We start from the raw sequence: 27,169 nt of genomic DNA, 5'->3' as shown, positions 1-27,169 counted from the left end.
GACTTCCAATTAAAAAAAAAAAACTATTCTATTTCATCATGAGTATTTTTTCCTAATTATCATTATTCATATTAGAAAGGTAGTGGAGTAGATGGCAGGAAAGAAGGAAGGAAGGAAGGAAAGAAGGAAGGAAGAAAGAAAGGAGAGAGAGAGAGAATAAAGAATAATCCCTTGCTAATTCTTATGAATTGAACCATTTCAACCAAAATAGGTGTGATCAGTAGTGAAAATATTTTGCTAGCTCCATGATGTCATCACAATAACTCTAGTACAAATTGAATTATATCTTTAAGTAACAAGGAAATTTGCTAAAGGGCTTATTTATCTGAAGACAAGTTGAACAAAAGGTCTATCTTGATTTTAGACATACAGTGACCTCTGCTAGAGCCCAGTCACTGGAATCCCTTTATTTGTTCTTATGAATTATATAACTAGGTGACACCTATTGTACAAGACTCATTTGCTGAGCTGGTTTCTGAACAAAGAACACAATAATGGTACAACTTAGCCAAGATGTTGAGAGCTCCTCATTCATCTCTTTTTAGTTTTTAGAGATGTTATTGAAGCCTTGGCTTGCTGTTAGAAGCATAAGCTTCATACACACATATATATATATATATATACCTTTATGTTTTCTGTTATTTTAATAAATTTTTTTTGTTATAACTGTATCACTCTCATTGCCACAACTCTTAAACTTTGACCCTAGTCAGGATTTTCAATTTCCCAGATAAAACCTAATCTTCCCTCTTCTTCCTGGTCATTTTAGGTCCAATTCCCTGTCTATCTATAGTGCCTTTCAAGAAATACTAAAAATGGGATCTAATGTCTTTACTATTTGTTTCAAGAATTTCACAAGAGAAGTGATATAGAAGATACTATAAGACAGATAAAGATGAGACAAAGTGAGACAAAAGAAGATGGTTCAGACAGCAAGATCAAGGGATAACCAATAAATAGCTTGTATGCTTCATTATTCACAAACTATCAAGTGAATTAGAGGAAGGCTCACAGCATATTGGTCAGACCCTTTAAAAAGTATTTATGATCGGTCATGGACAAGAATCCATAAAAGGAACCTCCTTTTGGAAGGGATACTCACTGATGAAATCACAGACCCATCTAAGTATTGATGTAAAAAACTCACCATTCCCCATGCCTTACAGCTCACTCTTTTAAAAGAAATTAGTTGTGATATCTGTTCATAAAGCTTCTACCCTAGTGTGTCCCATTTGAATTCTTTATCTCAAACTTTATCATGCCCTGCCATCACATTTAAGTCACCACGTCAAAGGATGCTTTGATTTAGCTGATCAGTTCTTATCAAGTTCTTCAGAAAAGTCCCCTACTTTTTTATCCTCTGCAGCAGATGTTGGCACATAAGTTGCAATTATCTTCATGGTGATCTTTCTGCTTACATTCATCGTGAGCATGGCAGGAGGAGATTACCAAGTTTCCCATAAAATTATGTTTTTTGCTGCCTTTGAGGCATATGATGATACCAACTCTGCCAATTTCTTTATTTGCCTCTCCAAGGACAACCTGTGAGCCATTTGTTTTAGCTGCAACTTCTTCACATTTTATGTTTCTATTTTCAGTAAGTGTCAATATTGTTGTGGTTCAGTTCTTCTAGTACCAAAAGCTATAACTGGTACAGAGCTATAAAATCTTCAAGAAAAGGAAAACTATTTCTAATTGAGGAAGAATTGGGGATACCTAACAGCAGAGGTGGCCTTTAAACTGCAACTTCAGATTCGGGTCATATTTCAATGTCATTGCAGGTAAAAGGGTTGGTGTGAGAAAAGAAAGGAGATTAGAAAAGCATAGGAGCAGTTGGTTGGGCACATTGCTTATTAACATTATATTTTTAAGAGCCCTTTTCCTGGTTCCCTCAATTATACATACAAAAAACAATCTGACTTTGTGTTTCAAAGAATATTCCAGTCTTATGCTCTCATCCCTCTCAACCAAATACTCAAAAATCCCAAAGCATATATCTGGAAACAGAAGTAGCATAAAACTCTGGTACCCCATTCTGCAACCCCCCAAAAGGAGGAAGTACCTCTAACATATGTTAAAAACAAAATTTATCTGATACAAAAAAGGGAATGCTAGAAAGACATTAGGAGCTGCCAAATCACCTAATAGGGATAACTTACAACACTATCTCAATGTGAAAGTATATTTGGAAACCATCTCAGTACCATCACTACCTAATCACAAAGTATATTATTTAATAAATTTCCTTTGGACACAACACTTATTTATGAGTTTCCTTTCCTCCTCCCTAGAGTGGACTTAAAATTACTACACATTCACTCATTTAGAGAGGCATTTGCTGCCAAATGAAAGAACTGGAATGGGTAGGAAAAATTGATCAAGACTTCTCCCAACTTTTAAAACTCCTCCAAAACAAGGAGCTCTCATTCAATTATTTCAGTGAGAGGTTCTCATTTAATGGTGCCAGATTGTGACAGGCCTTTAATGAAAAACTAGACTGAACATGTGCATTAGGATTTAATCTCTAATTTTTGCCAACATCACCGACAATTATTTCTAACCAGGAAGGATAAAATGTTTGTGTAGAAGACAAATCTGACATTCCCAAGCAATATTGCATATAATAGTATAAGAGAGGGGTACTAGGATTCACAATCCCAAAATGGTTGATTTGTGATGTGATCTCCCTCCCTTTTAATAACTGTTTTTTCAATGATTGTATATAATTGTGATTCATAGAAGACCACAGTATGAATCATAATTTCAGTTTACTCAAAAAAGAAATGAAAATATTTTTGTGGATAAAAGCAGGCTCATGACCAAGGATTATTTATGTGTAAGAAGCTGCATGAAAAAACATCTATTCACGGTAGAGAAGTAGTGGAAAGAACATGGAAATTAGAGCCAGAAACCTGGGTTCCAAATCTACTTCTGATGCTCTCTGTGTGATCCAAGTTGAATAGCACTACAATTGTGTCTGACTCTTCATGATCTCATCTGAAATTTTCTTGATAAAGATGTTAGAGAGCTTTACCATTTCCTCCTCCAGGTCATTTTTATGGATGAGGAATTGAAACAAAGAGAGGAAAATGACTTACCCACCATCACACAGCTAGTAAGTAAGTATCTGAGGCCTGATTAGAATTCAGGAAGATAAGCAAGCCTTCCTGGATGCAAGCCCAAGACTCTATCTATTACAGCACCTAGCTGTCATATGACCTAGAATAAATCAATACAACCAGCCTGGGCCTCAGTTATATCATCTATAAAAATTAAATACTTGGACTAGATTATATCTAAGGTACTTCCATGTTTGTGAAGGAATTGTACAAACTGGTCTTTTTGTTCCTGGAAAAAAGAATCTACCACTGTCACCATAAAAGAACCATAATTATTAGGTCTTCTCTGAAACATTCATCTAATGCTTCTAGTTTGATCTTCTGGGGCCAACCCAAACAAATCTAATCTCTCTTCTACATGACAATTCTTCAAATATTCAAAAAGAATAAGCTAAGATGACTCCCTTGCTGCTTCCATCCCCATCTTGTCTTCTATAGGTCAAGCATCCCTAAGTCTTTCAATGTATCCTAATGTGACAATAAGGGCAGTTAAAAAGTATTCAATGGGGATGAGGGGTTTGAAACAACCAAGATAATCTTGAGATTGCTTTAAAAACAGGGCAAATATAGATTCAGTTCTGAGATGCTCACATTTATGTGCATCAAGAGTGTCATCAGCTTCCCCTGGTTCTATAATAAGCAGACAAACTAGGATGGAAGAAAATTGTATTACTGAAGTGCTTGAGGGTCTGTGCCTGTACTCCATTTGTTTACCTGAAAAAATAAATTCAGAAAATGTTGAACCATTCTCATCTGGGGATATCCTCCTATAAAGCTCTGGTTTTTCTTTTCTTTCCTCTGTGTATGAGTGTGTGTGCTTTTCCCCCTTTCCATTTACTGAGAGATTAGAGAAGAAATAAAAATTAAAGTCCATATCTCTATTTCTCACAATTTTTCCACAACTAGAGATTCCACCTGCAAAGAAGCACTTACATGAACTATCAGGCAGCTAGTTCATCAAGCCCCACCAGAGCAGGACACAAAAGGTCCTGCCTTGCTATCAATGAAACATGCTGTTCTCTGGCTGCTATCCTCACTTCTCAAAGACAGAATTAACTATGTCAGATCATCAATAAATATGTTATACGTGCTTCATTTCCCTGTCAGATTTCTTTACAGATAGACTCCCCAAGATGAGATTTTTTCCTATGGAAACAAAAAGTTGATTGTGTTTGGGGAAATAAGGCATTTCTGTAATACTCTCATTAAGAAATAGAAAAAGATTGAGATTGACTTTTGTTGGATTGAATTCAATTGAAAAATTCTGAAAGTTTCTCCTCTTTGGGTCAAATTACTTGACCCCCACTAAAAAGAGGCTATATTTTATGACCTCTAAGTTTCCTTCCCACTTCTTCTAACAAGAAATCTATAGTCCTCTGTGCAAAGCATCCATTGAAGGCCACTGATCCCAAGTGTTTCAGTCATGAAGGGATGAAAATTCAGTGGTCCTTCTTTATAATTTTCCAACTTTTACCCCTCAAATAACTAAAATTCACCACCATCACATCACACACAAATTTTCACAAGCTAAAAGCATTTCCCTTCTCTTCATAAATCATGGCCAATAAATATAGGAAGGTACTGAAAGTCAGTTCAGAACAAATCCTCCAACATCATCACTGTTAACTGCAGCCATCTCTTCGTAGTAATCTTTCCAATTCCTAGCTAAAGAGGGAATAATCACCATAATAATAGCTTTCTTTTCTGGAGTGTTTTGTTTACACAGAGCTTTACAAACAGTTTCTTAATTGATCTTCATTCCATTGCTTAGAGGGAATTAGTACAAATATTACTTGTCCCCATTTTGCAAAAGATAAAATGGAAAGTCAGAGAAGAGAAATTGTATAAAATTATATGGTTGGTACATTTCATAGTCAACTCAAGCCAGGTTTTCTGGGCTTCAAAACTTTCCACCACACCGCGACAAATGAGTATATTTCTCTTGTTCACCATGTCAAAGCATTCAGAAAATCCAGATATGGAACATAGCTTTTAAAAATAGTATCCAACTTTTGTTTTTCAAAAGCATATTGGTAGGGCTTTGGGAAAGCATGGAATATTCCTGACTGTTAACTACTCTCATGTAAGGATGATTTTATCCCAGGAAGTTATATTCCCAGCACCTAACATCATACCTGGCACACAGTAGGCATTTAAAAAATACTTTTTGATTGATAAAGTCAGACAAAATACCTCTCCATTTAATCGATCAACAAATTTTTATTATATATTATGTGCTAAGTATTATGCTAGAGTTGAAGGAAGAAGAAAAAGGGGGATATAAAGAAGGAAAGGGTTCCTGATAAATTTGGAATATAGTGAGAGAGATTAGGCATGTTTACATGTAACTCTAAGAAAAACCCTATAATACAAGGAATAAATAGATGAGTAGTATAAACAGTGTTTCAGACACTGGAGGAAGAAGAGCTCATCCATGCAAAGGTTGACCAGTGGAAGCTTCAAGAAAAAGGTGGCATTCAAAAACTATATCTTTCTACAATTATATAAAAAGAAAACTGTCTAGGCTGATCACCTCCAACTAAATTAAGATTGATATAAAGGGCAAATTATCCCTTTCCTCATCAACATCATTCTAAGTATGAATTGTTCTTATATAAAAAATTGCCTGAATTTCTTTTGTATAGTACTTCCCTTGTATCTAGCAGTGATCTTTATATGACCCTTGAGTCTTCACTAAATAAATGCTTGATAATTGATGATTGATAAGAATCCCTGACATCTTTTTCCCTTTTTATGGAAAGGTTCAGAGAAGAGTTTTCAAGGAAGACTATAAACCTTATATCAGGAAACAATGGTTCCATCTGATGTCTATTTAAGGATAATGACATGTGATAAAATGAGGCAAATGTCAAACATTAAAGATGAAATGCCAGCAAAAAAAGTAAGGAAACTTTTCAGTGTACCAGGAATGCTTTCTTTGTAGAAAGCCTCTGCTTTTGCTGGTTTAAATTTCAATTATAATGGTCCCTATAGTTGAAAATATGGGAAATCTATCATTGTTTTCATTCTTTTAATTCAACTTTTTCTGCTCTGTAGGAATATATGAAAATGTTATTGAGATTACTGCTACTCAATTTCATTATTAGTTGTTTTCCATTTTAATAATTAAAGACATTTACTATATGAATTAATGACAACCCCCCCCTCAAAAAAAAAAAAAGCTACTACTGGGTGAAATTTCTGAAATTTTTTTTCTGTTTCCTCTTTTTTAAAAGACATCAGGAAAGGAAATATTTTCTACAAAATCAAGTAGTTATTAATTTTTCATATTGCTTCTTTCCCTCCTCTTCCTCTTTTTTCCCTTGATCTCTCCTAGAACAAGCTCTGCCAATGAACTTGCCGTTCCCTGTTCCATCTGTGCATGCAAACCATTATCCATCTGTGCAGCAAGGGTTTGATACAAATCTACAACCAAGTAGCAACAGAGCCAACATCTTTATGCATGCCATAATGGAAAAGCATCATCATGGGCTCCCCACATCCCCATGGTTAGGTGAAGTCTAGAATCACCAAGGGTGATGACATTAAATCATTTCCTATGGTCCAACTTTCAGTTGAGTCCATGAAATGCAAAATTACTGATTTCCCTAATGTCATTTGATACTTAATCTATTTCTGCCACATTTAAATAATATCTAGAAGAAGCCAAGGTGATGGGTTTATTAAGCTACGCCCATGTTAATATACATATATTCACTAACTGGTCAAGAGGGATTATTTTAACTGGCAATACCACATTTTTATCACAGAATCTAGTGCCTGATTCCCCTTTGTTTTTAATCCAGAAAACTGTACTAAATAGATAGATAGATATACATATATGTATATCTATATGTAATTGAAGTTTCATATATATATATATATAAATTTCAGAAATTTCACCCAGTAGTAGCTTTTTTTTGAGGGGGGGGGGTTGTCATTAACTCATATAGTAAATGTCTTTAATTATTAAAATGGAAAACAACTAATAATGAAATTGAGTAGCAGTAATCTCAATAACATTTTCAATATGTATATATATATGTGTGTATATATATATATATATATACACACACATATATATATATATATATATATATATTGAAGTTAGAAAGAGGGCTAGGTAGATAGAAATAAGCATATGAAATAGAATGGAACTGTGGCAAGAAGTACAGTATATCAAAAGGAGATATTTACCTTATATCTACCTGGCTACTCTTTCTACAATGGATTTACTTAATATCTCACAAAACAAAAGGATATATTTCAAATATCATCTTTATATCTTCTTTTGCCAGATTCACCAAAAAAGAAAGAAAACATTTAAAGGTTTGAGTAGATTGTCTCTTTCCATTATCCAGAGTAGTGATAGTAGTAGTAGTAGTAGTAGTAGTAGTAGTAGTAGTAGTAGTAGTAGTAGTAATAGTAGTATAAGGAGGAGAAGAAAAAGAAAGGAAGAGGAATAGTATTAGTAATGATAATAGCTATGTCTATAATATTTTAATTTTGCAATATATTTTACAAATAGTATCTCATTTGATCCTTTTTACATCCTGAAGGTAGTTGCCATTATTATCACTGTATTACAGATGAGGAAACTGAAGCAGTTGGGGATCACTAGGATCATAATTTGGCATATGTACAACTGAGACCAGATTTAAACTCAGGTCTTCCTGATTCTAGGTCCAGCCCCCTAACCACTGCACTGCTCTAAATGCCACCTCCCCAACATACACAGTTCAGTGACCTGTCTGGCTATTGCTTAAAATTCAAATTCAAAAAGGATTTATTAAACACCTAAAGTATACAGAGGATTAATCTTGGCATTCACGTTCATCTTTAAAAGAGGGGTAGGATTCAATAATCCAAAAGGGGGCATTTTGGGCATAGGGGAAAGTATTAAAAAAGTTATATGGATGATAAATTTTAAAAATATGATCAAAGGAGAGAGAACAGTATAGTTTGGCTATAATAAAGAGTATATATAAGGCAATAATGAAATAAAGTTGGAAAATGGCACCATATTTCAAAGACTTCAAATACTGAGCAGTGTAATTTGAACTTTGATTAGTAGCCAATAGTTAGCCACAAATAATTTTGAGCAGAGAACTGACATTACAAGATATCATTATTCTAAGATACTACTATTCAGAAATGGAAAGGAAATAAATAATAATAAAAATTAAAATAAGCACTTATTATGTACTACATACTGTGCCATGTGCTTTTCAAATATTATCTCATCTTCATCACAACATTGGGAAGCAGGCACTATTATTGAAGGAGGCAGATGTGTGATTTTTATTTACATACCCTCTTTCTAGGACTTCTAGAAATCTTTTACAACACCATGTTGATTCATATTGTTTGTTATATCACTACTTGCATATACAATTCATGTTTGTTACACCACATTGAGCCTGCACCAGCTGTGAGGAGAGTCATCACTACTAGCCTGTGCTTTATTACTATGTGCTTGTGTAATACCTCCCATGTTGATGGGTTTGTGTATACCTGTTTCTAGTAAGACCCTTCAGCCCAGAAACCTGCTAACAATATCTGGCTTGACTCCCAATTCCCTTTGGTATTTTTCATCTCTCTTCCTGAGAAGTCAGGGAGGGTGTGATCATCTCCTTTTTAGTGCTTTCACCTCCTTTCCTGAGAAATCGGGGGGTGGAGGAGAGGGGCATAATCACCTCATTTTTGGTGTTTTCACCCCCCTTTCCTGAGAACTCGGGGGGAGGGGGTGGTGATCACCTCCTTTTTGGGGTTCTCACCTCCCTGAGAAGTCAAGGAGGGCGTGATCACCTGTGTTCTAAAACAAAAGAAAGCAGGAGATGCAGAGGGCTGAAACTCTGAAAAGGTATGCTTGAATCAGACAACTGAGCACTTAAGGTTAATTACCTATATGATCTGAGATAAGGACTCTATTAGCATACATTTGGATAAATGACTCTTCTCACCATTGGTGCTTGCTGAATGTTTGGTGTTAAGATAACCATAGGCAAGGATTGGAGGGCAGAGGGAGAAAGGCCAGAGTCACTTGGCAGCAGGATGAGGAGGAGAGAGGCTGTGACTCTCAACTCTAGGATCCATGATATACCTTTGGTGAGCCTCATGGCAGTTTGCCTGCCTCCTTCACTTCTCCCCCTAAAGACCAAGGACTTTAATTTATTCTGACTCTGCCCAACCCCGAGGCCCTCCAGGGAGCTAGTCTGTACTCTACAATTATTATCCTCATTTTATAATTGAGCAAACTGGGATAGATAAATATTAAGTGACTTTTCCAGGTTAGAGAGTTAAGTGTCTGAATCCATATTAATCTCAGTCTACCTTATTCCAAGTACAGTGTTCCAAGTACAGTGGTGGTTACACAAGCACCATCCAGCTACCTTTAAATTACCTATCTATTAAGTCACTTTCAAAATCAAAACAAAAAAAATTAATATCCTGACAAAGGAAATACTAGGCAAAGTGCTAAGAATCAAACTTGACTTGTAAAGTCAGTTATTTAAAATTCACAAAAAAGTAGGATCAAAACTTGAGCAGAACTACCATTTTTATTGGAGTATAATGATAGCTAAATTTCATGCATATAAGATTTCAGAAACTAAACTGTATGTACCTGAAACTAGTCCTCTATATTGTTTATTCTTAATCTGTCCAAAAATGACAAATGTTTTCCTACTTCTACTGTACTCTATGAAAACAGCTGAGTAAGGATCCTAGAATGGATTCTTCATTCCTAATAAATCATTTTAATTTGTTTCATATGTCCCTGTGAAGGGAATAAGAGGAGGCTGAGATACGTAACACACCACTTTGAAAGTGCCTTTTATTGGATTTTTCTTCATTCTAGATCAACACTAGCAAAGGGGTTATGACGCAACTGCCTAAAAATAGGGTGTTAAGCAATGTTGAAGGAAATAATTTGCCAAATGGAGCTTAGAATAAAACATCTAAAGGCAAATCATATGGTATGAATGCGATGTCACCTCTACTCATGCCCTCTGTTCCAAAACCAGATATGAAAAAATATTGTAAAACTTTGTATTTATGCAAGTGGAAAGTAGAAGAGAAAGTCAGCTTCATGTCCAAGAACTCCCTACGTGTATAAGTAGGGCCACACAAACCATATCATCCAATCCTTTTGTATTTTTATCTGGGGCAGAAAATGAGCATTATTTATGAGAGAGATATGCATATGTATATACACAAATGAGACAAAAAAAACCAGAAAGATTGAAAAAGATAGAAGAGAGAAGTAAAGAAGAAAAGAGAGAGAGAGAGAGAGAGAGAGAGAGAGAGAGAGAGAGAGAAAGGGGAGAGAGACAGACAGAGAAACAGAGATAAAGAAGGAGGGGAGAGGAGAGTCAGAGAAAAACAGAGTTTATAGCAAGCTTTCTCTGTTTTCAGTTACATCATAAAAGCCCTACTGAATTTAAAACCAGAAGACAGGTGTTCAAATCCCAGCACTATTGCTTATTACTTATTTGACCCTAAATATATCATTTAGTCTTTCTTAGTCTACATCCTCTAACTGATTTTCTCTAATCAAGCTTACTATCTTCCTTTTCAATTTTACCAGACTGGTGGATAAGAAGGAATGTTAGAGACATACCTAGATTTTAGCATAGCATTTGGCAAAATCCCTCCTGCAATATTTGTGGGCAACATGGATTACTAAATGATCCATTTCTATGCACTCTGAACTGGTAGAATAGCCAGTCACAAAGTGTAATCAATCTTAGCTCAATGTCAACTTAGATAGAAGTGTCCAACTTAGATAAATGTATAAATGGCATGCTTATAAAATAGACAGATGACACAAAGCCAAGAGTAAGTTAACTCATTAGAGTCCAAATGGGCCAGAACCTTGGTCTGAAGCTAAGATAAAATGTAATCAGTCAGCAAACATTTATTAAGCACCTACTCTGTATCAACTAAAGTCATAAATACTAGAGTTACAAAGGAAAAAAATCACTGGTGTCTATCCCTTCCTCCTAGATTTTCTCTCCTCACTCTCTGGATTTTTTGTCATGCTGCTTTCTCTTGATTCTTTGCCTACCAGTGTGAGGAGGTCTCCTTTGTTGGCTCTCATTCACATCATGACATCTATCCATGGATATACATCAAATTATAGGCAGAGGGATACCAATAAGGATAATTTAAAAGTCTTACACAGATTTTAAAAGCTCTCTCTCTTCTCCCTCCTCAGCATCATCAAGGAAAATTTAATGTTGATCCTTCTTATCTTTATGTGCCCAGAACTAACAATGCCTTACACATAGTTTTATTTTTAATTTACACAGATGTAAAGGATAAAGAAAGCATGGCTAGAAGCAATTCCATTGGAAAAACAGCTAAGGATTTTAGTAAAGCACAAACTCAAGGAGAGTTTTTATATACTGTAGCATCTAAAAATGCCAGTCACCAGTCCTGCCCAGCTATTCAATCAAGCTATCAAAAGCCTCCTAAAATCTTTGAGCTGATTTATTCTTTAAGCATCCATTTATTCTCCCTTCTCTGATTCCCTTCTGGTCTACCCCAAAATTCCTGATGACCTAATCTCTGTCAACCAAAATCACTACTACTTTAAGTGGAAACCCTTTTACTTTTAGCATACTCTTGTCTCAATTCATCTGAGCCCTACCCACCCCTGCTTCTTATTTCATTTTATCTTCTTTCACACTGCCTTTGAAACTCCCACTCTATTATAAAAGTTTTTCTTCATCTCTTCTGCTGTAATACCTCAAAAGTCACAGAAACATGGTACTATCCTGAGGAAACTGTTTCTAAATATCATAAATTTAACAGATGAGGAAACAGAGGCTTAATGAAGTCAAATTGTTCAAAGTCACACAGATAGCAAGTGGCAGGGGTTGGGTTTGACCCACAATTCTCAAAGTTCCCTATTATTGAATCATTCTGTTTCCTTGTCATCTTTTCTAATATTGGCAATTCCAGTGCTATTAGTTCACAATACCAAAATCCATGGGACCGGAGGAGGAGTTGATATACTCCTTAAATCACAATGAAACTTCCAGACCTTTACCATCATTCAAAAGCTTCTTTTCTCTAACATTTGCATTTCTCAGAGTATTGTCACTGCCATGTCCTACCAAATTACAGGATCCTTCCCCACTTTCCCCAGTGATTTCAATATTTACAGGCTTTCTCTCTTCCCCCTCCTCTAATGTCAATCATGAAAAACTTGATGTTGATTGTTCTTATCCTTATGTGCTCAGACTTAATAATGCCTTACACATAGTTTTATTTTTTATTGTTTTGCAACTTGATTCACTCTTTTCCCCATAGCATGTCCCTTCTTTTACAATGAAACATTTTTTGCCTTCAGAAAAATATGAATAGAAAATTTCAAAATTGTCTTCAAATCGAAAATTTTTTCATGAAAGGACCTGATCAAAACCCATGGATAAAGGTATTTTGGGCAAAGGTCCCTTTTGAAAGCATCCAACCTTAGAAATAGATTCATGACTATACTGCATAGCATAGAACTATTCAATGGATGTCTTTCCAAAGTCAAGTGGAATGAGGCTTTATGAATTTCTGGGCATAAATTTGAGTAACTTATGGCTCCTATTTAATTGCCTGGCCATAAATGTAGTTTAGGGATTATTGTCCTTTGTTCTCAACAAAGAGGACCAAAATGACATCACTGTGTTAGAATCAAGTTGTAATATGTCCAATTGTGGTTGATCAGAACAATATAAGCTCTAAATGCTCTACCACAAGTCAGACACAAATAGTCTATATGAATTTTTTGAGTCGATTCTCTGACTTTGTGCATCTCCTGTTTCTTCTGAACTTCAATTCTACTTTGTTCAAAGAGCACAACACCTTCTCTGATGAGGACACAGCATACTGGGTAGTCTTGTGTCTGTGACTCCCATGCCAAAAAATTAATCCCAAAGAATGTTCTTCTATTATTTTTTCTGACTACCATATGAGCATTTGTCCTGTTTGAGTTTTCCATAAAGTAACCATTTTGGCAATTGTATGTTTAGAATTCGAAAACTGTGTCCCACTCTATAGAGTTGTACCTTCTGCAATAGTTTAGTTTGAGAAAAGACCTCAGTGTCCAATAACTTATTATCAGGTGATCTTCAGAGTCTTTCTAAGACACTTCAAATGGAAGCAATTCAGTTTCTTGGCATGGTACAGGTACATTGTCCAGGTTTCACAGGCATACAACAATGAGTTCAGCACAATGGCTCTGCAAACTTTCAGTTTGGTAGTCAGTCTAATACCTCTCTTCTCCTACACTTTCCTTTGGAGCCCCCCAAACAGTGAGCTAACTCTGGCAATGCATGTATCAACCTCATTATCAATGTGGACATTCCTAGAAAGTATACTATTCAAAGTGAATGAACTTATCCATAGCAGTCAAAACTACCTGTATTAGATGTATAGATGTGCTGTTGGGAAGAAGAGATATTCAGCTGAAGAAATAAAAATATGGCATTTTATAATATTTTAGTATATTTAATGGTATAGTATTTGCTTTGAATTTAGACTATACAAAGCTTTTTAAGGTAATATAATATTTCTCAAAAGACCTATGAGAAAATGTAATAATATTTTCCAGATATATTTTACAATGCTATGCAATATCCAAAGATGACTTAAATAATTTTTAAAATCTAATTTGAACATTAAAATGATATTAAAATTATAACTATTAAACATTTATTGATAGTCCTTCCAGGAATATAAAATATTTTATAAAGACAGACAGAGACAAAGTTAGAGAGACTGAGTCTCCTCTCTTGACTAAGTAAGAGCTGATCTTTCAAAACTTTGGTCCAATCACACACAATGTATTTCCCATGCCTACTCCACAAAAAATGAGATTATCAGAGGAAATTTTCCCCAATAATTTATTTGAAATTGAGAACCTAAATCCTAAAATATATTATATTTTAAGATTATTTTGCTAATTTTATTAATTTTTAAAATCTTAATTAAATGCTTTACTTTTAAAGTATATATTCCTTGTGGGATCTGCTAGCTTAGTACAAAGCATATTCCTTGAATGATCTGCTAGCCTGACACAAACTGAATTGAGATGGAAGCTCCCAGCCAAGTAAGGATGCAGGCTTTGACTAAATGAAATGCACTTACCATCCAAAAACTGCACATTACACCCGGTAATCTTTATGAATACAGAATTGAACAACAGATGTGTTTCACTTATAAAATTAGCCAGAGTCTTTTTGGAAACTGTTTTTCTCATTCAATCAACAAATTAACTATATCTTCCAGCTTTCTGTCATTCACAGATTTGATTGGCATAATACCTTTGCCTACATCTAATTCAGTTAAATTCAGCAAACATTTACTAAATATGTACCATGTACAAATTGCCATGCCAGTTGCTAGGAATAAACCATGAAAAAAATTATTAATCCCTGAATGATCACTCTTCATATTTGATCATTTAACCATTTATTTTCAAACTCACATACCTATATTATCATTCAGGTCAGATCTTGTCATCTTTTCCATAAAGATACTGGAATTTTTATTTTTTATGAAATCTATATAGCATATGTAGATGTACCACTCTAATAAACTAAACCAAAAAAGAAAAAAAAAAGTTAGTCTGGAATGTTTTTTTTCTTGTTGGATCTAAGATGTCATACCAATCACTATTTTCATTTCTAAATGCTCATAAACCAATCCTTTCTTAGTGATTACTAGGATTTTATCATCCCAAAAGGTAAATTGAGAAACTAAAGGACCACTATCATTCAGGAAAAGAAAAATTGATCACAATCTGCCTGTCTTCCTTTTTGTTTTAACTTTCTCCCTTTGCACTTTTCAAAAATCACCAACAAATATCCAACTGATCCTAAAATACTTATAATAAGCTCATAAACTTATTTATATAGATTATATTGATGGATTAGAATTAAGATATGAGTTCTTGAAGAATTTTCCTCCTTTTTTAAGGTGTTAGAAGAGTAAGAATGTGGACTACTGAATATAATGGTCAGACTTTTTCAGTGTATTGCATATTTTTGCTTTTTTTATGCTTTGCTATAAGGGATACCTCTCTGGGGAATGGGGAGGGAATATAGGGAAGACATAGGGAAATGTAAATAATGTAAAAACAAGAGTTCAATAAAAATTATTTTTTAAAACTGTCAGTATCAGATTAGATGAACCTTTTAAAATTTAAAATAATTAATTTGAAAAAAATTAAAAAGGAGAAAAATATTAAGATTTTAATAGTGCTTTTATTAAGCTTTTAATTTTTAAAATGTAAGGAGAACATCATGTGAAAAATATTACACTAAATATTTATGCTTTGCTAGCTCTGTTGGGAAGTTCACAAACCATCTTTATTCAGTCCAGTAATATTAAGCTCCTCATATGTGTATGGTCCTAAAAGAGACGCTGGAATTCACAGATTAAAAAAAATAATAATTCCTGCCCTCAAGGATCTCACAACCTCAGGAGAACATAAGATGTACACAGATTTGACATTAAGTAAAATTTAATGGGAGTGAAGGAGAGATCCAGCCAAAAATTATAAGAAATTGAAAAAGAAAGATTATTTTCAGATAAAGTAATTAGTGAAACTTTCATGGAGAGGTAACTCAGGCTAGATTCTTCAGAAGCTCAGAAAATCACTATTTCCCCTACCCTTGTCACAGCTCTTGCAGCCAGCTATTGACCATTTGGATGAAGAACAAGATCTGCTACTAAATTTAGATGCGGAAAAAAGAAGAAAATGACAATTCTATAGTAGTCATTTTCTTCTTTTTTCAGGCATATTCAGGCATCTTAGAATTCCAAAACTAAGAAAGATGGGAAAGTTACCCTACAAAAACTTTCTGTGACTAAAAAGACTTTAGAATCTGACCAACCAACAAGTACATCCAGAAATGTTACAGAGAAGAATTTTGGAGAGTATCTGGAAAGCATCAGTTTCTAAAGGGAAAAATAGAGTCTAAAGAACTATGACTGTCTTATTATTTATGAGTAATTTAAAAGGAGATAAATAGAACAAGGCAAAACTTCAGGAAGGACTATCTAAGAGAGCACTCCAAATCCATGGTCCAGCATGGTTATAGTCCTATGCCTACTTAAATATTTCAGACAAGAGTAGACAAAATAAATAGAAAGGACTCATTTCAATTAATCATTCTTTCTGGCCTAGAATTCTAATAACCTAACTCTCTGAAGCAAATAGAGTTCCATCCCACATATTCTCAGTTCCCCACCTGTTAAGAGTTACCATCCAGATTCCATGGAGTATCCAGTATTCAATTATAACAAATCAAATACTTCTGATTAACTAAGGGTTAAAAGAGCAAAATATGGTTGGTGCCTGATGGGCAAAGAAAATTGTAAATGCTGGTTAAAAGAGATAAAAGAAATTTTGAAAAGAAAAATTTAAAAGTTAATTTTACTAATAGTTAGTATACATATTGCTATTGATGCTCTCACTGGTTTGCAGACATGTGGTGAAACTAGCTTGAAGTAGCTCCACAGAACTAGTTAAATTAAGTTAAATTTTCAGGATAAGAAGTCACACCTCAGAAATCAGCAAACTCTTCAAATCTGTGTTTTATTTATGATTTTTTATTACCTAACACTTAAGAAAATGATGGAGAAAATAGCAATAATATAGATTAATCCTAAAAGTGTGTTGTGTGCACATTTCTTTTTTTAACTTATTTATTTAATATTTTCCCTAGGGAACCAAGATGCCGGAGAAGGCACACGTGACTTTCTAAGCTCCTCTCATTCCCCTCATAACCAACTATTTTATCCAGCCTCAGAAATAGCTCTTCACTGCTGAAATTCATGAAGATCAGAAGCCTACAACTTACCTGCTGAAGTCAATCTGGAAGATCGCCAGGAAAGGTTTGTCCTGAGGGGCCAGCAGACCAGCACAGGCAGGGAGACAGCGTCCCGGAGACCAGGGGCAGGGAGATCTCTCTGGCTAAGAAATTATAGAACCACTCGTAGGGCTAACTATTCTGCCTTGATTACAAAGCAGCAAACTGGCAGAGAAATTAAAGCCCTGGAACAGAGGGTACTCTAAAAACCCAGAACCTAACATGGCTGTACTACTCAAACCCGGAAGTGACTCAGGAGACTGAAACACCCTGGCACATCCTGCATTCAGAGCTTTAGGGCAGTTACAAACCCACATGGCAGGGGACACAGACGGGCAGCCTCTAATCACACAGTGGGGTGCTCGGCCTGGGGCAAAGAACTTCCCCAACAGGACTGTGCTTTCCAGAGAAACACTTCCATCCCCAAATCCATTCACTGCTCAACCAACCCACAGCCCCAGGGGGATTTGGCTTGGGATGTGAAACTCTCACTGTTCAGCCCTGGCCCCAGGGCAGTCAATCTCACAAGCAGGGGTTCTTTTCAGGGGCACTTTCCCAGCTCTGCCCTGACCTGAGTTACTTCAGGTGGGGAACTGTTTCCCAGACACTCCAGTACCTCATGCTTTTTTGCAGTGGGCTACAGGACACTCCATCCATCACCACTGCCCTCAGAGGGAAGCAACCTCCCTGGCCTTGAAGGCAGACCCTAAAGGTTTAACAAAATGAGTAAGAAAATCAAAAGGACAATTGAAGTTTCTACCAGAAGAGAACAGCCAACCCTGAAGGACTAATAGCAGACAGTCTCAGACTTGTTGGTCCCCAATACAAAAGGCTCTCCTAAAGGAGACTATTAAAAACCTTAAAAGAGAACAGAAAAAAATGGGAAAGGAAAAGAGAAGCTATGCAAGAGAGTACAGAAAAGACACATAACTCACTAAAAAAAAAATTTGACAAAGTGGTAAAAGAAAACAACTCCCTGAAATATGAACTGGAAAAGGTAAAAAACTCCCAAGAAGTGCAGGGAAACAGAATTTGTGCATTGGAGAAAGGAAATAACTCACTAAAAAAAAAAAATTAGTGAAATGGAAAAAAAATTCCCATAGACAAATGACCATTTAAAACTCAATCAGACATATACAAAAAGAAGTAAAAAGCTAATGAAGAAAAACACCTAAAATCAAGAACTGAAAAATAGAAATGACTGACCATTGAGACAGGAAGAATCAGTCAAACAAAAACCAAAAAATGAAAGTTGGGAAAAAATGTAAAATTTACTTGAAAAAACAATGAACCTGGAAAATAGATCAAGGAGAAAACCAAGTCACCGATCCCAAAAATATGATGACAAAAGAACCAGATACTATTTTACAAAATTATTAAAAGAATCCCAGAAGAATAGAACCGGAAGAAAAATAGGCGTGGAAAGAATCCATTGAACACCTTCTGAAAAAGACCCTAAAAAAAGCTCCGAGGAATATTTGGCCAAACTTCAGAACTTTCAGATTAAAGAAAAAATTCTACAAGCATCCAGGAAAAAACAGTTCAAATACCAAGGTGCCACAATAAGGGTCACACAAGATCTGGCTGCCTCAACATTAAAGGATCGAAGGGCCTGGAATTTGATATTCAGAAAGGCAAAAGAACTTGGAATAAGTTCCAAGAATAAACTACCCAGCTAAGCTGAGCATTTTTTTTTCCCATGGAAGAAGATGGACATTTAATGAAACAGAGCAATTCCATCTGTTTTTAAAGAAAAAACCAGACTTAAACAAAAAATGTCATCTCCAACAACAGGACTCAAGACAAGTAGAAAAAGGTAAAAAGGAACTTTGAGAACTGTATTTTGTTGTGGATATAATAAAATCACATGTATAATTTATTTTACTGATATAGCATAAAAAGGGAAGTAGAAAATGGAAAGGGATAGTGTCAAAAAAGGAAAGGAGATAAAAAGAGGGAAACTTCAGAGTTGATGAGGCAAAGGAAACCTATCATATCTGAGGAACTTAGAGAGGGGGGAGGAACATTAAAATTTACCTCATCAGAGTTGGCTCAAAGATGAAATAACGACACATTTGTTTTTTAAGAGAATCCTTCTCACTTCATTAAAAGTGGGGAGGAAAAGTGAAAAGGAAAAAGAGTAATAAGGAAGGGTGCAAGAAAGGGAAGGGATTCAAAGGGGAGGAGGGAGGAATATAAAGAGGGGAGCTGGGGCAAAGTGGGACCAATAAGTTTAATATAAGGAAGTGGGAAGGAGGGGAAGAAAAAAGAAAAGCATAATCTGGGGATAATAAGAAAACAGAATTAGTAATCTTAACGAAAGGAATGGGATGAACTCCAAAAGAGGAGGTGGAGAGGACTGGATCAAAAGTCAGAACCCTTCAATATTTGTTTCGAAACACATTTAAAACAGGGGAGATCATAAAGAGTAAAGATAAAAGGCTGGAGCAGAATCTATTATGTTTTGGGAAGTAAAAAGGGGTAGCATCCCTTATCTCAGATCAAGTAAAAGCAAAAAATTGATCTAATTAAAAGAGATAAGGAAGGAATATATCTTCAAAAGGAATAGAAATGAAGAATATCAGTATTAAACATATATGCACCAAGTGGAAAGCATCAACTTCCTAAAGGAGAAGTTAAGAGAGTTTGAGAAGAAATAGACAGCAAAACTATAATAGGGGAGAACCAATCACACCCAGATTTAGAAAATCAAATCACAAAACAAATAAGAAAGAAAAAAGGTAAATAGAATATTAGAAAGACTAGGTATGATAGATCTCTGGAAAACTGAAATGGTGATAGAAAGGATAACTTTCTTCTCAGCAGCTAATGGAACCTACACAAAAATTAATTAATATTGAACATAAAGACCATAAAATTAAATGCAGGAAGGAGAAATAATAAATGCTTTCTTTTCAGATCAAAATGCAATAAAACTATTCAACAAAAAGTTAGGTAAAATAAATCAAAAAGTAATTGGAAACTAAATAATCTCATCTTAAAGAATGATTGGGTGAAAACAAATTATAGACACAATTAATAACTTCACCAAGATAATGAAAAATGGTGAGACATCATACCAAAATTTGTGGATGCAGCCAAAGCGTAATAAGGGAAACTTTATATCCTAGAAAGCACTTGAACAAAATAGAAAAAAGAGTAGGTCAATGAATTGAGTTCAACTTATAAAGCTAGAAAAACAATAAAAACCCCAATCAATTATTAAACTTGAAATTTAAAATTAAAGGTGAAATTAATAAATTGAAACTAAAAAACTATTGAACTAATAAATAAACTAAGAGTTGGTTTATGAAAAACAATAAAATTGATAAACTTTTGAAATCTGATTAGAAAAGAGGAAAATCAAATTAGTAGTTTAAAAATGAAAAGGGAGAACTTTCCACCAATGAAGAGAAAAATTAAAGAAATAATAGGGTTTTTGCCCAACTCGCCAAAATTTGATAACCTAAATGAAATGGATGACTACCTCAAAAAATATACTTCCAGATTATCAGAGGAGGAAGTAAATTGGTTAATAGTCCCATTTCAGAAAAAGAAAATAGAACAAGCTATTAATCAACTCCTTAAAACCCCAGGACCAGATGGATTTACATGTGAATTTACCAAACATTCAAAGAACAATTAGTCCCAATGCTTTATAAACTATTTGAAAGTAGGAATGAAGAGTCCAAAATTCCTTTTATGACACAGACATGGTACTTGAAAACCTAAACCAGGTAGTTGAAACAGAGAAAGAAAACTATAGACCAATCTCCCTAATGAATATTGATGCAAAATCTTAAATAAAATATTAGCAAAAGATACAGAAAATCATCCCAGGATAATTCACCATGATCAAGTAGGATTTATACCAGGAATGCAGGGCTGGTTCGATATTAGGAAAACTATCAGCATATTTGGCCATATTAATAACCATACAAACAAAAATTATATGATCATCTCAATAGATGCAGAAAAAACATTTGATAAAATCCAACATCCATTCCTATTAAAAACACTTGAGAGTATAGGAATAAATGGACTTTTCTTTAAAATAATCAGTAGCATCTATCTAAAACCAGCAGTAAGCATCATATGTAATGGGGACAAACTGCAACCATTCCCAATAAGATCAGGAGTGAAACAAGGTTGCCCACTATCAACCATTATTTAATATTGTATTAGGAAATGCTAGTTGGCAATAAGAACTGAGAAAGATATTAAAGGAATAAGAATGAAGAGGAAACCAAATTATCACTCTTTGCTGATGATATGATGGTAACATAAAGAACCCAGAGACTCTACTAAAAAGTTAAGAAATAATCCATAATTTTAGAAAGTTGCAGGTTAAAAATAAACCCACATAAGTCATCAAATTCTTATATATCACTAACAAAAATCCAACAGTCAGAGTTAAAAGAGAAATCCATTAAAGTAACTACTGATAGTATAAAATATTTAGGAATCTATCTCCAAGGGAAAATCAGAAACTTTATACAAAATTACAGATACTTTCCACAAATTAAGTTGATCTAACTTTGAAAAATATTAAATGTCTTGGGTTGGCAAACAAATATAATAAAGATGACAATACTCACCAAACTAATCTATTTATTTAGCTATACCAATCAGACTTCCCAAAACTATTTTGATGACCTAGAAAAATAACAACAAAGTTCATATGGAAAACAAAAGGTCAAGAATTTCAAGGAATTAATGAAAAATCAAATGAAGGTGGCTAGCTGTACCAGATCTAAAATTATATTATAAGGTAGCGGTTACTAAAACTATCTGGTATTGGCTAAGAAATAGACTAGTTGCTCAATGGAATAGGTTAGGTTCAAAGGACAAAAAAGCCAATAACTTTAATTATCTAGTGTTTGACAAACCCAAAGAACCCAGTTTTTGGGATAAGAATGCATTATTTGACAAAATTGCTGGGAAAATTGGAAATTAGTATGGCAGAAACTAAGGCATTGACCCACATTAACAACCTACACCAAGATAAGGTCAAAATGGGTTCATGATCTAGGCATAAAGAATGAGATCATAAATAAATTGAAGAGCATAGGATAGTTTACCCTCAGACCTGTGGAAGAGGAAGGAATTTATGACCAAAGAAGAACTAGAGATCACTATTGACTACAAAATTGAAAATTTTTGATTATATCAAATTGAAAAGTTTTTGTACAAACAAAACTAATGCAGCAAGATTAGAAGGAAACAATAAACTGGGAAAACATTTTTACAGTCAAAGGTTCTGATAAAGGACTCATTTCCAAAATATAGAGAATTGAATCTAATTTATAAGAAATCAAGCCATTCTCCAATTGATAAATGGTCAAAGGATATGAACAGACAATTTTCGATGATGAAATTAAAACTATTACTACTCATATGGAAAGAGTGTTCCAAATCAATATTGATCAGAGAAATGCAAATTAAGACAACTCTGAGATACCACATCAATCTGTCAGATTGGCCAGAATGACAGGGAAAGATAATGCAGAATGTTGAGGGGATGTGGAAAACAGGGACACTGATACATTGTTGGTGGAATTGTGAATACATCCAGCCATTCTGAGAGCAATTTGGAACTATGCCCAAAAAGTTATCAAACTGTGCATACCCTTATCCAGCAGGTTCTACTGGGCTTATACCCCTAAGAGATACTAAAAAAGGGAAAGGGACCTGTATGTGCCAAAATGTTTGTGGCAGCTCTGTTTGTAGTGGCCAGAAGCTGGAAAATGAATGGATGCCCATCAATTGGAGAATGGTTGAGTAAATTGTGGTATATGAATGTTATGGAATATTATTGTTCTGTAAGAAATGACCAGCAGGACAAATACAGAGAGGACTAGCGAGACTTACATGAACTGATGCTGAGCGAAATGAGCAGAACCAGGAAATCATTATATACCTCAACAACGATACTGTATGAGGATGTATTCTGAAGGAAGTGGATTTCTTCAACAAAGACAAGATCTAACTTAGTTTCAATTGATCAAGGATGGACAGAAGCAGCTACACCCAGAGAAAGAACACTAGGAAATGAATGTAAACTGCTTGCATTTTTGTTCTTCTTCCCAGGTTACTTATACCTTCTAAATCCAATTCTCCCTGAGCAACAAGAAAACTGTTCAGTTCTGCACACATATATTGTATCCAAGATCTATTGTAATTTATTTAACATGTATAGGACTGCTTGCCATCTTGGGGAGAGGGTGGAGGGAGGGAGGGGAAATCGAACAGAAGTGAGCGTAAGGATAATGTTGAAAAAACCCTAGGGTTCTGTCATAAAGTATTGTAATAATAATAATAATAATAATATTTTCCCTAATTACATTTTAAAAGTGATTTTTAATAATTTGTTTTTAAAACTTTTGAGTTCCAGGTTCTTTCCCTTATCCTCAGCCCCAATTAAGAAACCAAATGTGAAGTTATGCAAAAATTTCTGTAAAAGTCATGCTGGGAAAGAAAACATAGATCTCCCATACTAATGAAAAAAACGCCAGAAAAAGGAAATTAAAAAAGAAATAGACAGATAGACAGAGACAGAGACAAACAGAGAGATAAAGAGAGTATGCTTCAATCTGTATTCAGATACAAATAGTTCCTTCTCTGGGTATGGATAGGATGTTTCATCATAAGTCCTTCAGAGCAGTCATGGATCATTGTACTGCTGAGAATAGCAAAGTCATTTACAGCTGATTATTCTAAAACATTGTTATTACTTTGTATACAGTATGTTTCACTTTGTTTGGATTCATGGTGGACTTTCCAGGTTTTTTCCTGATAGCATCCTGCTCATCATTTCCCATAGAGCAATAATATTCCATCACAATCACATATAACAATTTATTCAGCCTTTCCCCAATTGACAGATATCCTCTCAATTTCCATTTTTTCGCTCTAAGAAGAGTTGCTATAAATCTTTTGTATATATAGGTCCTTTTCCTTTTTTAAGAAAAAAATCTCTTTTGGTATTTATACTTTAGTTGTAGTATTGTTAGGTCAATTTACAGCATGAATTTATAGCTCTTTGGGCATAGAACATATCTTTTTGATCATTTATCAATTAAAGTATGGCTCTTATTTTTTTATAAATTTGACTCGGCTGGAAAATGTTCTACTCTATCTTTCTGGATGTTCTAAAGTTCTAAAATTTGTTTAGGGTCATTATTTAAAGGAATTTGGAGCTGTTTGGGGAAAAGGTTGGATGAGTTCCTGCCTTCACTCTGCCATCTTGGTTCCACCTCCCCACATATTTATTTTTTAATTTTTATTTCTTTTATTTTTACTTTATGGGAAAAAAACAAGCATTTCCATAACAGAGTATAATAAAAAGGATGATTGCACATGAAACTGAAAATCTATTGTGTTCAACTTGCTATTCCTTTGCAATATATAATAAAGTTATCATGTATTTTTTTTTCTTTCCCCCAGCCCTACAGATGGTTATCATTAGATACAAATATGTGCATGTGTACATATAGGCAAACATCCTATGCTTATATATGTCATTTTTCTCTTTTCCCTAGAGACATAGTTGTTAAACATTAGGCAGACAAATCCCATATATGGTTAGCAAGGTATTTCGAAAGAACAGTGGAGATTTTCTTTTATCTGAATTCTGCTTTTTCCCAAAATAAAAGCCTCATACCTGTTGGCAGATGGTTAAAATTCTGTCATTAGGTTTTTATTCCGATTGACATGCAAATTCTGCTTGAAGAGGTGACACTTCCCCATTATTATCAATTATTTTCAGTTTAGTGTGCAGAAATACCCAGAAAGCTGGCCTAAGAATCATAAAACCCTGAGTTCAAGTTCTTCCTCCAACATATTTTCCTTCTGTGAACCTAAACAATTCAGGCAGTTCTAAAAGACTTTAATTACACAGCAAGTAACAATCCAAACTCATAGGAAAAGGATCTCCTTACTAGGAATTCTATAAACCAGTGAAATTCAGATCTCACTTTAAAAATAATAATAATAATGAAGCATCTGAGAGCTCATTTTTATGGGAGAAAATCCCAAGAAAATTGGGAACTGCATATACAGTATGAAACTGAGATATAGAAAATATAAAGGAAGGAAAAAAGTATAAACAGAAGTGGAAAGCTGTCCAAAGCCCTCTTTTGTCTTATTCACTGTGACAGGCACAAACATACGAGCATACACACACACACACACACACACACACACACACACACACACAAAAAAAAAAAAAAAAAACCTTAGTTTCTGGTTCTTTGCCACCATCCAAGAACTCTGATCAGTGCAACAAAATTCCAGAGGACCAATAATGAATTCTATCTATCTCCTAAGAAAAAGATGGTAGGCAAAATATGCAAAATGAGAAATACATTTTTGGATATGGTCAATTTGGAAATTTGTTTTGCTTACTGACTAATATTTCTTACAAGAATTTTTTTTTCCTAATTGGATTCAGAAAAGAAGAGAAAATAATGATTTTCTGATTTAAAAAAAAAGTTTTAATGAGAAGAAAAGAGAAGTCATTGTTCATGATACCTTATTCCTTACCTGAATCTATAGTTCTCCTATCTGCTGGTAAGTCAATAGTCTATATGGGATGTTCCTGTATTCCCATCCTGTATGGGATGTACTGTATCAATGGATTTGGAGTCAGTATTGAGAGCTAATATCTTACATCCTTATCTTTCATTCTTCAGTGATGCTACCATCCAAATGCCAATTGAACAGCCAGGTGTGAAATCTGTTCAGATGGAATGAAGAGAGACTTCAAAAATATATTATTTTCTTCATGGTTTTAAATCATGAGAGAACAGAACGAGACCCAACATTCTTAATCTTATTTTTTCTCTTCCTTCCATGTTTTTGGCAAAAGAGGCACTCCATCTGGGTCCATAAAAATTTTGGAACTAAGCACCCAGTGCTTCAAGGCCACAGGTACAAGGGGGGCATCATTTTATTTGAGAGAGGAGTAGACTAATAAATTCATTAGGTCCACAGCATTGGTTTTTCATGGTAAAACCAAACTATCTTGCCTGGCACGCCATCTCAGACACAAATCCTATTTAATCCCATTCTCTTCTACCAGCAATGGAATATTTACAATCAGAATGGCTCATTGATGTGTAATAAAAGAGACTACTGGAATTTATCCCAGCTCCACCTTTTGGGGTATCTCCTCATTAGGCAACCAGGTATAAAAAGTCTATTTCCTGGACCACTATCAATTGGATCAAGTTATAGATTGAGGAACAGAATATCTGAGTTGGATAAAGTGCAGAGTCTATTCAGGTCAACCAGGATCTCACCAAGAATTCCTACCACAAATGCAATGACTAACTGCTATCAACCTTCTCTTGAAAACTTCCAGGAAAAGGAGTATCCACTCCCTGCTAAAACAGCCAATTTTGTCTCTCCTAATTGCTGAGTTTTCCTTTATATCAAGGCAAAATTTGCTTGCATCCACCCTCTGAGACCAAGCAAGGGGAAAAAGTAGGGATGGGAATGGGGAAAGAGATAAGCATTTATACAGTGTCTATTACGTATCAGCCACTGTGCTTAGTGTTTTACAAATATTTTCATTTGATCCTCACAACAACCCTGTAAGGTGAATACCGTCATTGTCCCCATTTTACAGTTTAAAAAGCTGAAGCAAACAAAGATTGAGTGACATGCTCATGTTCACAGTGATAAGTGTTTGAAACTGAATTTGAGGTCAGGTCTTCTGATTGAGTCTGTGTCTAGCATTCCCATAACTGCAGAACAAATCTTATTTCTCTTCCATATGACAGTCTTTCAGATACTGGAATACAGCTCTGTCTTGACTTTCCTTATTCTGATAAGTTTACTTCTCCAGGTTAATCCTCAAATCTTTCAAAGAATCTTAGCACAGCATACTCTCCAGTCTTCCCACCACATTTGTCACCATTTTCCAGATGCTTATAGAAATACTCAGTTTTTTTAACACATCATTCCTGAAGACCTTGATCTGATTCTAGAGAGCACCATGTCATTATGACCACTACTATTGCCAAAAATTAAGTGTCAGGTGCCTCTATTTCCAGTGAAGGTGTACTAAGGCTGCCCAATCTTTGTCCACAGGCTAAGATCCTCAGGGTATGAGATCATGCTAGAGTCAATTCACAAGATAAGTGTTGTTGTTTTTTTTTAAGATTCTACAAA

General features: G+C 34.7%; 1 protein-coding gene across 4 annotated transcripts in view; it reads right to left on the bottom strand.

The window, feature by feature from the left end:
- Positions 1 to 27,169, bottom strand: part of TAFA2 (TAFA chemokine like family member 2) — a 539,444-nt gene that overhangs the window by 322,169 nt on the left and 190,106 nt on the right. For 3 of the 4 annotated variants that reach the window (XR_004229940.1, XM_031940950.1, XM_031940951.1), the window contains exon 1: positions 8,333 to 8,435. The exons of the other annotated variant lie outside the window; for it this stretch is intronic. The gene's annotated coding sequence lies outside the window, so the exon portion shown is untranslated. Of the gene's footprint in view, positions 1 to 8,332; positions 8,436 to 27,169 lie in introns of those variants that run through there. 4 annotated transcript variants of the gene reach the window in all.

The sequence above is a fragment of the Sarcophilus harrisii genome, chromosome 5 (genome assembly GCF_902635505.1).
Source record: "Sarcophilus harrisii chromosome 5, mSarHar1.11, whole genome shotgun sequence".
In the NCBI taxonomy this organism is placed as follows: Eukaryota; Metazoa; Chordata; class Mammalia; order Dasyuromorphia; family Dasyuridae; genus Sarcophilus; species Sarcophilus harrisii.
Note: the sequence above shows the minus strand (reverse complement) of the source record. Positions and strands in the feature narration are given on the sequence as shown.